Source organism: Megascapheus bottae, chromosome 35 (assembly GCF_031878675.1).
Source record: "Megascapheus bottae isolate mThoBot1 chromosome 35, mThoBot2.hap1, whole genome shotgun sequence".
Lineage (NCBI taxonomy): Eukaryota > Metazoa > Chordata > Mammalia > Rodentia > Geomyidae > Megascapheus > Megascapheus bottae.
Window position 1 is genome coordinate 5,465,794 of NC_143543.1, and position 13,232 is coordinate 5,479,025.

The 13,232-nt window shown below is 39.2% G+C and overlaps 1 pseudogene; it reads left to right on the forward strand.

Moving 5' to 3' along the window:
- Positions 1-2,452: 2,452 nt before the first annotated feature.
- The window catches only part of LOC150042554 (vomeronasal type-2 receptor 116-like), a 45,298-nt pseudogene continuing 34,518 nt past the window's right edge, over positions 2,453-13,232 (forward strand).

The following is a 13,232-nucleotide window of genomic DNA, read 5'->3' on the forward strand; positions in this document are numbered from 1 at the left end:
TTTGTTGTGATTCTTGGTCCTTATTAAGAACGTTTTGACCTGTGCCAAGGAGGCCTAGTGTATCTCCTATTCCTTCTTGTAAGGTTTTCAGTGTGTCAGCTTTTACCTCAAGGTCTTTGATCCATTTGTAGTTAATTCTAGTGCAGGGTGACAAAGAAGGATCCAACTTTAGTTTTTTGCAGGTGCTTAACCAGTTCTGCCAGCACAACTTGTTGAAGAGGCTGTCTTTCTTCCATTCTATTTTTTGGCTCCCTTGTCAAAATTTCTTATAAGGAACTGAACTCCTGGTTGGACAGCACTCTTGAGATCCAGTTCAGGGTCACTGATCTTTCCTTTGCTTCAACAAAATGATTTGTGGTCATCCAGGTCTGCTCCTTTGAACTTGCTTTAGTGTGATTATGGATGAAGATTAAGTCATGAAATCCTTCAGTTTAGATATGCCAGGCCTTTAAGTGGCACTATCTGGTCTGTTACAGCTGGCAATGGATGTGACAAACTTATTACCCCAACAGGATTGTTGTGCCATTCAGATTTTGCTGCTCATGTTATGGGTACATTTTAGGGTTTAAAAGTCGAATTGCAGTTATTTCATGAAAAACTGTCTGCTTTGTCATGAAGCCAGAAGATCTTGACTCAGCCTTAGAACTTGAATGAATACTAAATTGTTGTGCTCTCACAACTTTTGTTTCTTAAATCAGACTTTTGGCAAAGGAACTGTAGAAAATTAGTAGCTCTTGCTCTTTCATTGTACACTGGGTTTTAAGACTATGGAATTCTTGGAGAAAGGGCTATGACATAAGCTGGTGCAATACACTTGATGTGCATCAATGTATTTACTGCATCAATGAATTTAAAGAAGGCTTTATTGGACATCTTACCTGAATTATCTGGTTGGTGTATTGAGTATTAGTGGAAATGTTTCTGTGATAAGCAGATGCTTTGTCTCTTGTAGGCCCTATGGCCTTTGAAGACAAACATCCTGTAAGCAGGGTTTTTTGTGCCAAATCATCAAGTAACTCAAAGCATTTACTCAGTAGAGGATTTCGCCCAAGTCCGGTGCAACTAGATGGCTGGGTACTAGTATTGCAAGGCAAGTTCCCATGGCAAAGCAGATGTGCCTTACTAGAAAAGGGATTTCTGGACCTTACCTTGTCTCATCTCTTTATGAAGGTTGTGATTATGGACATCCAAGTGAGGGTGGGGTCCCTGGCAAAGTTGGTTCTTCATATTTTTCTGTTTTATCAGAAGATGTTGATGATCTGGCTCTAAGCTATATAGACTAGGCCAATGCAAATGAAGGACATGCAGCTAGTAGGATGAACATTTTTAAGGGAACTTTGAATCTGTGTAGCTGTCAAATGGTATAAGATGGCACTTGAGAGGAAGCTGTTGGCTGATATGGTGGTGCCTGCACTTCTGGAGAACTATCTCCTGTGAAAAGGCTCCTCTGGCAAGACTAGCTTCCCAGCACATAAAGAATGTTGAATGATCATCAGATTTCAGGGGGATACACAGGCCAATGTACATGTGATGAATGTGAGCAACTGGAACACATTTAAGTTACAGAATCAGAGCTCCTGTAGAAAGTTTTCTGGAAGTAGTGTGAGACGTCCTTTGCAGAATTTGCACCTGAAATGGTGCATTGTCACTGCATTCAATTTTGCATCCTCCTGTTCAAAACTAGTAGCTTCATGTCTTCCACAAAGATCAGGAAGTCTTCTATAGATTAAGTGTCCACAGGGACCAGATGGCTTTCACTATTCCTATGGGGTAGGTTCTAAGATCTCAGAATGATGTGATCCTTATGAGTTCCAGCAAAAGTTATGTTGCATCTAACTCTATTATGATACACAACGTGCAGGCATTTGTGAGATAAATTAGCTTTTTCAAAAAGTAGTTATTGATTATTGTGACATGAGAGTAAATGTACATAAATACATTGCAATTAGATTGAGGAAAAGAGGGAGCTATCCTAAGAAGTGGTTTTGGTTAGTCTGTTTTCAAAACCTGTCTTCAAATGGAATGTTTCCACATCAGTTACTACTTCTTCCATGCAAATATACCATGTAATTATTCCTGTGATCACAAATTGGCAAGAAATGCTGGCCTCAGCAAATGGACAGCTCTGTGCACAGTGAGTGCAGGGCATATTTCTACGCATTTCAAAAAGAGGTCCTTGGCTAGTTCAAAAGGCCCGAATAATGTGTCCCTTAGGGGCTCTGCTTTCAGAAGTTGAGGGCTGGTTGCTATGCATTATATTGAGTGGGGGCCCACCCCACACACTCCATTTACTTTTAATGGGGTGCATCTGTGGCTCGCTTTCTGGGAGACAGTTGTACGAAGCTTTGAAATTGAATTGCTAACAGATGCCATAGGCTCTCTTCTAGATGGGGGTCTATGGATGCATAGTTTAGATCTTGGTTCAAAGAAAGTAAGTTCTGAACCAGAGAATATGGATTCAAGTTACCCTGAAAATATTCCTGGACAAAGTCCTAAATATAGTGATGAACTCATTAGGAAGGTAGCTATAGCAGAGAAGGGAAATCGCTCCTATAGATTTCCCAAGGTACATTACAGTTTGTAGGCTGCAAAAGCTGTTTCACCTACACAAAGGAATTGGTTCAGATAGAAGTCAATGATTGTCAGAGAGCATACAGATGCAACAAGATAACTCTTCCTGATTCTCAGGAAGGTCTTGTCTATCCACAGGATATCCATCTCCACAAAATTGGTTATTTGAGAACCTAGGTTCACAGACAAGATGTAAAGCCTATGTGGGTTTCGCCTCCATTTCTCTGCTGTTTTCCCTCATGGCCAACAGGTGGTGTCAAAGAGTTCCATTTACCTAGATGCCAACCTGGGAATAAGGAAGGAATGTGTTAAAGGTTCAGGAGACTTACTTTGGATACATTTGAAGACAACATGAGCGACTCCCAATTTAATTTGATTTGCTTTTCCTTCCTCTAGATGAGTGTCCTTGAACTACTACATCCCTCTTACTACTCTCAGACACTTAAAAAACACAGGTGAGTCCTGTCTCCTATTGGAGGCATTGCTAATAGGCAGGATAGCCTACTCACAGGAACTTGGGCACATCACCTGGGCTTTGCTCTGACCCAATTCTGTTGTGCTCTAAGCAAGTAATTGTCAGTATTCTTAAGTGGACATTTATGTTGGATGTTAGTTATGACCTTAAGAACAACTTAGTGGTTGCTGTATTATAAATTCAAAGTGTGACTTAGAAAGTATAATTCAAAAATCTCAATGTAAATTTAAGAGAAAGGAGGATGTGTTGTGAAAGAATATACTCTTAATAAAGGGAAAAGCTTACATGACAAATTCCCCAGTTCCGATCACAGTAGTGAATCTTAGTCTACAGCTGCAGACTTATAAGATGTGGGGAGATGCATAATAATGAAGCCAAGACAAATGAGTAACTAATAGACAAATGCTGGTAATTGCCAATGATTATTAGTTTGTGTTTCTTAGAAGCAGATTGGGACATGACAAGAATCAAATTCACTGGAAGTTCAAGGTGAGCATTCAACAATTGAGAGTTCACCAGAACACAGGGGAGTATCACAATATTGATGGAAAGGATCCAGCTTGATGATAGTAATTATGGGCAACTGATAAATGGTGTATAGGCATTGAATCCTCACTCTCCACAAACTAGGCCTTGTTGAAGGAAGAACTGGGGTATCCACTAAAGTTGACTTAGAAGTCAGATATTGCTTGCTATATTTGAGTAAGTGATATGCATTTTCCTAGACCCAGTGACCTTAACTTGGATTTGAGGTATGTGATTAAACCCACAAAGCCTGTCATTTGTCAAGCTGTTTCTCTGCTGACAAAAAGTTTTAGGCCTTGTTAAACTCTGGGTTTTCTGTGCTTGCTCTCCGCAGTATTCTTTCCTATCGTCTTGAGGTGGTAAGTAGGTTCTATGTCCATTCTGTGCTCTGGGTTTTCTGTGCTTGCTCTCCTGCAGTATTCTTTCCTATCATCTTGAGGTGGTGAGTAGGTTCTATGTCCATTCTTTGCTTTGATTAGAAATCACAAGTCATTCTTTGGGGATGGGCCATGTCAAGCTGGAAACCAGAAAGTGTGTTACCAAGAAACACAGAATCAAGAATTTCATTTGATCTGGGAAATGTCTGCGTTGGCTGGGAAACTCCTGACATCATTGGAATATACATCAAAGCTGAAAGTCAACTCACTGACGCCTAATGAATACCTTGGTTCTTCTGATTTGTACCAGGATATTTTTTGCCAGTCCTGGGTTTGAGCTCAGGGCCTAACCTCTGTCCTTGGACTTTCTCAAGGCTAGAGTTCTAGTTCACTTGAGCCTCAGCATCACTTCTGGATTTTTCTATGTATGTGGTACTGAAGAATTGAACCTGGGTCTTCATGCATGATAGGCAAGCACTGTACCACTAGGACAAATTCCCAGCCCCAGTACTAGGCTTTTGTGCCTTCTTTTTGGACTCAAAAAAGGAAGAAGAGAGAGAATGGGGCTGGAAAACCGAACTCAGTTTCCCCAGACTTTAAACTAGAGTAACTTTCTACTTCCTGGAATTATTTAGTGTTTTTCTTTCACTTTCTTCAAAGTAGGGAACGTGGTTGGTCATAGACTTAAGATACTATTGTTAATGCATAGCATTTGAGTTGTATGAAACTTACCTGTAAAAAATATGTTGTTAAATAATCATCATGTGACATCAGCCAGGTGACCTTTATCCAATTGGCCATTTATCTGCTCAGAATTTTGTACTGAGTGACAACTTGCAACAGTATTTTGAGGACACAACCAAGTGTGTACAAATTGCAAAGATGGCTTGCATGATTCTCCAGTAAGGATCTGGAATACCTTTATTATCCCAGAGGAAGCAAGTTTCTTACCCTTTGCTATTGAAGGCAACTTCTGTGCAATTACAGGTTCTTAGAACTACTGAAGAATTGAATCTGATTCATAATGTAAAGTTCTTTCCTAGGCTATATTACAGAAATTTCCTCCAAATGAACAAACTAAGCAGAGCAAAGTGTGTCTCAATGTGGCCACATGTAGAGTATAGTTGAGTAGGTTTCCCAGTCTGTTGTGCAAGATGTAGAAATAGGGCCACTCTCAAAGGTGCTTCAGGTGGGAAATGGACACCATCACACTTAATACTGCTATCACTTATGTCTAAACTCAGGAAAGAAGCTTAGCTATTGCACCTATTCCTGTCAAGTTTTTCACAACACCCTGTCCTCTGCTAAGCAGAGTCAGCTTTGGGATGCTTCAGCACCTTAGGTAAGAATTACCTCTTTTCGGCCTTTGACACGCAATCTGCAAAATTTAGAGGTTATTACATTGGGAATCTGTACATCTTACAAGAGCTTCAGGATAGTTGAAAGTTGCTGAAATTATTATCTTTGAAATGGCAATGCGAGAGCAAGTGACTCATGATCATGAGGCAGGGGGAGGGGATGTGTATTGGACAGTGACTATTCCTACTAAGCAAATAGTCCCCAATTGTAAGAAGAAAAAACAATGTTCCCATTTTGACCTTCCTTAAGCTAGGCTCCCACCAATACCTGATAAACTTGCACCTGCCTTTCCCCAGTTCCATTATGGATAGAGTACTGGATGCTTGTGCCTTTTTTTGCAAAAGTTGTATTCTATATTCTAAGAGAATACAACTTTAAAGAATATCAATTGGTTATTTGAAATTTGGAGAGGGAAGGGGGAAAAACAAGATGATGGGTTGGGGTGGGTGGAGGGAAATGGGGACCAAGACACGAGAAAAGGTATCCATGTATGTGAAGTAATGCGCCTTCTATCTGGTGAATATAAGGTAACCCTTCTATTAATTACAATAAACTCTGAAAGAATCCAGCTCTCAATTTTAGGTGCTGTGCCAGTGATATTCTTTACATGGCAAGAGTGTACTGTAGTTTTGTCATAAAACTTAAGAGTTCAGGGTCACAATGATACTCAACTTGGGTTATCTCAATAATAATGTCTTATTATTGTGTCTGAATCTGGCTGAATATATTGGTCCACTTGTGAATCACTTTGGATCTTAACTAGAATGAGTCATATCCGTTGATGCCTAACTTGGCCTAGGTCCATGGATGTCATGAATGCTAGCCGTGAATTGTGTTTTCCTTGAGCTCTGACAAGGCTTATTGTTTGCAAATGGCCCCAGGTATTATGTTGGTTGAATGTCAACAAACTACCGTTTTTCTTGGAAGCTGCTAATATAATACTTACAGATGTAGTCTGCTTCTTAAAAGATGGTAGAAGAGGATATTTTTAGCATTCCTGTTTTTCTCCTAGATAACAGCATTTCTTTAGGATAATGAGAATCTCTTCATCCACTAGCTCATACTATATAAGAGGAATATTGGGAACAGAGGGCATTTTCATGCTACATGTAATATCAAGCCATCTATAGGCCTTACAGTTCAACTAGGCCAGTGGGTGTACAGTATATCTACTCTAGTAGCTTCACTTTGTCTTCATCACTTAAAATCTCCATGGCTTTAAGAAACTCCTCTTTGTATGGTTAGTACATCTAACCTATACCTCTGTCTGTGCTACGGCACAGAGAGCAACAGTTCTAAGAATTGCCTTCATGGCTTAGATAAAAGAAGACTGAAAAGATAGTGGGGAAGAAAGGTGTTAGAAATTGAGCAAGTCTCTCTTCTTGTTCTGTTTGCTCCTGGGCATAAGGTTCTTTAGGCATTCAAGGAACTGACACATTTGAAATTGGTAGTATATATTATCTCTCCTGGTGAATTGACAGGATTCTGTGTTTCTGACACAACAGTTCTTATGCCTTATAAGAGATTAATGAAAACATGAACCCTGCGATTGATACAGTTGTTCTCCATTTGTCAAAAACAGACATTGACCAGTTATCAACATGTACAATACTTGGGATTTTAAATTTAGCTGCTCAAAAACTGCCCTGCACAAATAAAGTATTACAAACATTTAATATGTTATATTTCTCAGGATGCTTTGGTTTAACCTCTTTTGAGAGACTTAGCACGATCCAAACCAAAGTGTTCTGTGTTAAAAAAAAAAAAGCATTCCTGTGAGGTCGCAAAGTACTTAGAGTGGCCCTCATCACGAAGGATCTGGTGTAAAAAGTGATCAGCTTTCACTCGACAGTGAATAGCATATGTAAATGTATACTCTGAGCTCCAGAAGCATGATAAAGTTCAAATAATGAGTTGTCTGACCTCAGAAAATGATCTGTCAATGCTCATATTTCTTCTTCCTAAGGGGGACTTGAAATGATATATTTTGATTTTTTATACCACTGTGACCCTGGCAATTACTGTTGATCTACCTGTTGATTATAAACTCCTGAATGAAAATTTAAAAACTTAAATAATATTTCAAGTTGTGTTTGTGGTTTAAAGATAAACTTCTGTCTGACTACTCCTGGTAGAAACTTAGAATGGGTAGTGGTGTCCATCAGCGCAAATTGTAGGCAGAGCCTTTGTTAGTATGCCTCGGCTTTGGGAAGTTAGGATATTAATGTCACTTGAGGAGTATCTGATTGCTTTCTGGATTCAAAGACATTTCTTACATAAGCACTGTAGTTGAGTTACATATCACAGTTTACAAAGGGATTTGTATTGTGACCTGGACAATGGCCTTCTGAATGTGAGGCATGGTGGACTTGAACTCTGTACTCACCAGGAGTGACCTTTATTCCTTACAGGCACAACATATCTGGTTGTAACAAGCTCAGGTTTCATGGTTTACACACTCTGGTTCCTTTTCTGAGTCTTCATGGCCAGTACAGCTTGAGCCCTATTTCTAAAAGTTATGTGGTACTTGGTGGGCTTGTGTATAGGGTAGATTTGAGGAGTATGCTGGAGACTCCTAACCCCAGGGCTAATATCAGTTGTGTAGATCTTTTAAGGAGGCATCTAGACTTCAGAGTCAAAGATAGTTGTAGGAGTTATTTATCTCGGTTCCCATAATGATGTCCTGATGACCATGCCTAGTATCAAAACATTTCAAATCTCTCCTTGCAGAGAGTGAGAGAATGGTGGACATAGATTACAAGATAACATTTTGTCATCACTGGGATAAGAGTGCTCAGCAGGAAATGGAACAGAAAATGCTCAACATATCTCTGTTGTCTTTACCCAGATTCTCAAGTTGATAGGCCATGGGAGAGAAAAATCAGTGAATACAGTATGCTTATCTCTAGACAAAGACTTCTACACAGTAGACTTATTAACTGCTTTACTGTGCAGAATTGCTGTAACTAGTCAAGTTTTAAGATTTGCTCCTGTAAAAGTCTAAAATTTCCAATTAGCATGCCTAGAAACTAGCTCATGAGTATTGAAGTTCTTGAATGCCTTTGATTAGGAGATTCTTAATTGTTTCAGATGTCCCTTGCATATTCGGAAGAATCCCATAACTATTAAACTATGTGACTGTCAAAATCCTCCCCCAAGGAAGAGAGAAATGACTTTTTACATGGCTATAAATTCTCACAGGGGTTGCATATTATGGCTAGGCAGATAACACTAGCTTTGAGTTTCCCAAGGAATACAAGTGTTTAGTACTTGTTTTCTCATGGACCCTTCAATAAGTGCTTGAAGCTCGTGTAATTTTTTCATGACTTGAAATGACAACATAGAACCTGACATAATTAGTCTGCCAAAGTTCTACGTTGTCATCTCAGATCATGAAAAAATACAAAAGTAGCCTGCCGAAATTCCTACGTCAGACAACTCATTACTTGCCCTTTATCAAAAGTTAGGAAAGTAACTTTTTGGAAATAGCGCCTAAATTTGGGTACTGGGATATACTTATTCCCCCACACAATTTTTGGGTACTGGGATTTACTTCCTGTCACTCTCCACAACCTAAAGAAATAAAGCCTACATTTAGGCCATGTGAGACCTATACTCATGTGTATTCATCAGAATTCTTGATGGGATTTGGTTCAAGCTGAGACTAGGGGAAGATGTGGAGTTTGTCCACAGGCAACACAGGCAGGCTTCAGGAGAGATTCCTCTTCTTCTCAGGACTCTCAACTGATTGAACTATGACCCTCAATCTTAAAATCTTTCCACAAAATCAAATGATTAAAAACACTGATCACTTCTCCAGTAGCATCTGCAGAAATACCTGGATTAGTGTTAGAGTTTGGTAACTGTATCTATAACTAACAAAATTGATGAGCATATACTAACAATATGGTGATCTGGAGAACCATAAAAGAAGGCACATCCTGTTTTACTATGTGTTTCTCTTGTGCGAAGAAATATTTTGAACTCACCATGTATTTTATTTACCAGAACACTATAACCAGAGGAAAAGTTAAAAATCATAGCAGCATCTCAGGTCCCTATCCTGACCGCATAGCAGCATCTCAGAATACTTGCACAGAAGTAACCTGCTTCTGGTATGAAAGAGTATTCAGGTGTATGCAAAGTGTATCTTACAAGCTATACTCTGTCCTATCCTGTATTGCTATAGTTGTTGCCAGAACTAGAGGTGTCTATGAATGTAATAATGTGGATGATATTATGAAGTTACAATGGGAGATTATTATCTGACATACTGCTGGGAATCCTCATTTTTTGTAGGATCTTTAAGTTCAGCTCATAGGTGGATAATGGTATATGGCCTTGGTAATTACCATGTGAGCAATTTCAGAGCAAAGGAAGTGGAGATGTAGTGAAGATTCTTTGCCTCCCTGATGATCATGTCTGGTTTGGAGGCTTCAGCCAATCTTCTGTACCTTCTACATGTCTCTGGTCTGCAGATATTAACTGTTGACCATAGGAAGACAAGAAATAAGAGTGTTGGGATCATCTCTTCAAAGATGAAGACTGGCCAGTGGTGATCTCTAGGTATGTATGCAGATAGGTTTGAGCACCAGCTTATCCTAGGGATCAACCATTCTTTCCCATTGGTTTGTGTACCAGCTTGCCCTAGGATCAACCATTTTTTCCCATTGGAATTATTTTTGCAGCATTGGTGAAACCCAGTGTGCTTTCAAATTCTACTTTACTTCTGTGGGATTTCTTCATGTTCTCCTGTACCTGACTTCATTGCCAGGATGAGAAGTCTTCTAGTGTGGGCTCTGTTTAGCCTTGGTGGCATGGACTCTACTTGTACAAAGTCTGTTTATCCAGGAAGTGTTGACTTAATAAATTGTATAGTCTTCCCCATGGCCATACTTTGTCTTGCTGGCTCTACCTCTGTGATCGAAACAGAGGGAGACATGCTGGATTTTGTTTTCTATTCTTTTAGAAGTGCCTATAAGGGGCCAGAATTGTGGCCTAGTTGGTAGAGTACCTGTCTAGCATGCACAGAGACCTGGTTTTGATTCCCCAGTACCACATACACAAAAACCCAGCAGTGGTGGGTGCTATGGCTCAAGTGGTAAAGCATTAGTCTTAAAAACTCAAGGACAGTGCTCAGGCCCTGAGTTCAATCCATAGGACTTTCAAAAAAGAATGCCTGGGAAGTGAATTACTGCTTCGTATCTGGCCAGGAAACTGCTAATATAGGCTAGCCTTGATAAGGGAGCATCTACCAATTTCAGTGTTGCTAGTTATAAGGGAATTCCGCTCAAATTACTGTGCTCACAGTAGGTAGAGGAAACAAGTCGAATTATTCAAGAAGTGGCTAATGACTTTCTCTGGTATCAATGTAAAAGAATGGGACCAGCAATGCCCATCTGTATTCAGGCAATCTCTGTAGTCAAGGGTGGTGTCTATAGTTTCATATCTGATTTTATTTAGTTTGTTCTTTATGTTCCTGGCATCATGGAACATTTTGAGAGTCCAACAATATCTTCATCAAGTTCTCATCCAGTGGCTGGGAACAATAGACCAATGTAACTGGAGTGTGTTGGGGGGAGGGGTGGCGGGGAGACAATGCATTCCTAAACTGGCCATGATGTCAGCTTACAGGACTAAGCATATACATGCTAAGATTTTGACTTGTCTGTCATTTTCAATGGCAAGCCTGAACGATGTCCATTGCCTGGCTACTAGGGTGACATAGCCTGGGTGGCATCTGTGTCTAAGTGCTTGGAGGTATTTCTGGAAGAATGAAGTTAATTTCTCTCAGAAAGTTTTGCCCAAGTGCAGACCTGCAGTCAGCACAACTGAATTAAAGGGTAATAGAGGTGCTAACTGCACATTGCCTTACCTTCCACGTTGTGTTGACATATCAATGCAATTTTTATCTGCTCTATAAGGACACTACATACTGAAGGACATCTGCTATAATTCCTGTAAGGACCACTGCATACTAAAGAACATCTGCTAACTTTCCATCATTCCTCAGGTCCTCTTGTTGGGCAGCTTATCTGCTGGTTTAAGTTCCTGTGTTGGTATGTGACCAAAACATTAAGGAGAGGTTATTGCCTTGGCCAAATTTCATCTAGGGGACTGTTTACTGTATGATATTGTTTACAGTATTTACCCAGTGTGCCCTAAAATAGGGCATATGAGTAACACTTATCCCAGGGAGTTATTTTAACTTGATTTTTATCTTACATGGAACAGTAACTATTGTTGGTCTCCTAGATAAAGGAGCACAGTTTCTAATGTAGGTGCACCTGTCTAGTACCAGGAATGCTGGGACTACTAGAGGAGAACCTCTGAACTTGCAAATCATAAATATCCCATTAGGTAATGAAAGAATAGGATAATGTAGACTCTACTTTTCCTTAGTACAAAGGCATATATTCTAGCGTATTAGGAAACCTGTCAGAGCTGTTAGCTATAATAGGAACTAAAATGCAAATACACAAAACTTGGGAGACACAGTTTGCTGGCAAAAAGAAAATTTAAAACCCACTGTTACTTATGGTCTGATTAGACAGAGTTAATGGATCCTGATTTGATCACACTTGATGTATATTTCTTGATCACAATTGATGTATATTTCATTGCTGCAAAGGTTTTCCTAGAATGAATTCGGCTTGGAATATTTGGGATAAACCAAGCCAGTTAAGGATATATTTTAGATTTTGTCCTGTACAAGCTGACACATATCCCATTTCTCATATACTCATCATGGAAGAAGTGACATAACAAATGAAATTTTTTTCCCTCTGGAATATGACTCATTGAAAATTATCTTCAACTTCATATACTAAACGTTTCAGAATTAGCCTGTGTACTTTCAAAGTCATCATACGACTCGTGACTAGCTTTTGTGAAGAGCAGACTCAGGGTGAGAAAGGCATCTCTGGATGGATATACCCTTAGGAAGTACTCCAGAATTCCCTTTAGGAAGGCAACTTGCTTCACCATGATCAAATTGCCCCAAATCTCATTTTTTCTGTGCCTATTTGGAACTACCTGAGTTTTTGAAATTCCTTTTTACTAAAGAATTTATTAACATTGATTTTTATGTCATATTTCAAATGATATATTTAACAAACAAGTATTAAAGAGGGGACTTTCTATATACAATCACTGGCACTTAGATTTTAGAACATAATCAAAATTAGGCAGAGGGTATTTATGTCATAAATACATATTAATCTATATAATAAAATGTTATGTCTATAGAATCATAAGTTTTATATCTATTTTGTTGTGTTTATATTTTCAGTACCATGTCCATAGCATTGGGTATGCAAGTATTGAATCCTCACGGTTGTACTGTTTGGATCTAATAGCCACCCATTGATAATACCCTGCCCCTTTTGTTCCTTTGGTCTTGACTTGTCTCACTCAACGTGATTCTCTCTAGATTCATCCACTTCCCCGCAAATCCCATTAATTTATCTTGTCTGTTTGCAATGTAGAATTCCATTGTGCATATATATGTATCTCACATTTTCTGTATCCATTCATTTGCAGTTGGGCATCTGGATTATTTCCATCAGTTGACTATTGTGAATAGTGCAGAGATAAACATAGCTGAGCAGGTGTCCTTATCATATCCTGGGTTATGGTGTTCAGAATACATGCCCAGAAGTGGTATGGCGGGATCTTAGAGAAGTTCTATTTTCGGTTCTTTAAGAAAACTCCACACTGACTTCCAGAATGGCTGAACTAGTTTACAATCCCACCAGCAGTGATTCGGCCTTCTTTGTTTAGTGTGGGTATGATAATATTGGATAGAAATTCCTTTATTTCTTCTAGATTCTCAAATTTGTTGGCAGAAAGTTTTGAATACTATTCCCTCCTGATGCTCTGGATTTTGGTAATTTCTGTCGTGATATTACCATTTTTGGGTGTGA